The following is a 1,990-nucleotide window of genomic DNA, read 5'->3' as shown; positions in this document are numbered from 1 at the left end:
CCAACCCCCTTTCCACCCTCGTTCTCCTCACCTCCTCGTTTCTCACTCTATCTCTATTATACTTCTCAGGCACCTCATCTCAAACACATTCAAACCCCTCCTCTCTTCCTCTCTTATGCTCTAAGTCTCTCCCCATACAGTACTGTCGGCACATTCTTAGCATCCATTCCCAAATGTTTGTTTCTCATTACACTTTTTAATCCACCAAGGCATTTACTCGCTTCTCTCAATCTACATTCTACCTCCACCCCCACTCCTCCCTTTCCTGTCACATTCGCACCCAAGTATCTAAAACTATCCACTTCCTCCAGTCTCTCTCCCTTAATACTCACTTCCAGCCTGCTGCCACTTTCTTCCATTGTACATCTCTTTACCTTACTTTTACCACATTCATCTTCAACCTTCTTCTTTCGTACACCATCCCTAACTCTGTCGCTAACTTCCTCAATCCCTCCTCTGATCCTGCTACAAGCGCAGTGTCGTCTGCAAACAACAACTGGCTTATCTCCCATTTTTCTCCATTTTCTTAAACTATCTCCAATCCTTGTCCCACCACCCTTGCATTTACCTCTCGCACCAGCCCATCCATGTATAGATTGAACAGCCAAGGTGACATAACACATCCCTGACGAAGTCCCACCTTTACCTCAAACCACTCACTCTCTCCATTTCCAATCCTGACACAAGCTCTACTACTTTCGTAAAAACTCTTGACTGCTTTTAACAGCTTTCCTCCTCTTCCATATGTCTGCAATACCTTCTCCAGTGCCTTCCTGTCTACCCTGTCATAAGCTTTTTCCAAATCCATATAAGCCCAAAAACATCCTTACCTTTTCCTAAAACATCCTCACATATCTGTCTTACCACAAAAATCTGATCCACACAACCCCTACCTGTCCTAAACCCACACTGTTCCTCACCAATTACTCCCTCTGTTCCTCTCCTAATCCTCTCAATCCTCTGAAACTACTGCACTCACACTTGTTCCTCTTTCCTTTGTAAAGTTGAACTATACAGGCACTCCTCCAGTCCTCCGGCACTCCATCCTCTCTTAAATAAACATTAGATAACCTTACCAGTCAGTCCACCATCACTGTACCTCCTTTTTTACAAACACACGCGCGCGCACACACACACACACACACACACACACACACACACACACACACACACACACACACACACACACACACACACACACACACACACACACACACACCACACACACACACACACATATATATATATATATATATATATATATATATATATATATATATTGACTATATTATGACAAATAAGACTGAAGGTGAAAGAAGTAGACGAGTAGTTGGAGAATTTCACGCTTTAACGTTTCGACCCGCAGGGTCTTGATCACAAAGCTAACAACTCAAACGTAACAGGATATTTTATACACGGACGGGTCATCTCATGGGACGCTTCGGAGAGCTTGTTATTTTATTTGCGTATTCTTTTATTATTAATAAGCTTGTGGCTTTTGCTAAACATATAAAGCCTTCTCTATGGTTAATGTTGTTATTAGTGTTGATATATGCTGCCTCAATTGTCTTCCTTATTTTCTTGGATGATCCTTTATTTAATACGGTTGTGTTGTTCCAGTCTGGAAGGTGACCATGTTTATCCACATGCATTACTATGGAGTTAGATGTCCTATGGGCTTTTACGTCATTTTTATGTTCATTTATCCTTTTATTAAGTCCGCGACCAGATTCACCAAAATATGAAGAGGGACAACTTTTACACGGGATTTTATAAACAACGCTGTTTTCGTTAGTGGGATTATTGTAGCTACGTGTTACCAAATGTCCTACTTTGTTACCTGACGTCCTGGCTATTTTGATGCCCGCTTTTAGGAGAAAAGTGTCTAGGTATGAATTGACATTAGAGTTTGGTACTGTGATATATCTTTTTTCATTATTACATTTATTATCATTCTTATTTTTATTTTTATCTTTACTTTTGTTAATTA

Source organism: Oratosquilla oratoria, chromosome 23 (genome assembly GCF_046742065.1).
Source record: "Oratosquilla oratoria isolate Oo_2021 chromosome 23, ASM4674206v1, whole genome shotgun sequence".
NCBI classification, from domain to species: Eukaryota; Metazoa; Arthropoda; class Malacostraca; order Stomatopoda; family Squillidae; genus Oratosquilla; species Oratosquilla oratoria.
The sequence above is the reverse complement of the archived record's forward strand: the minus strand, read 5'-3'. Positions refer to the sequence as shown.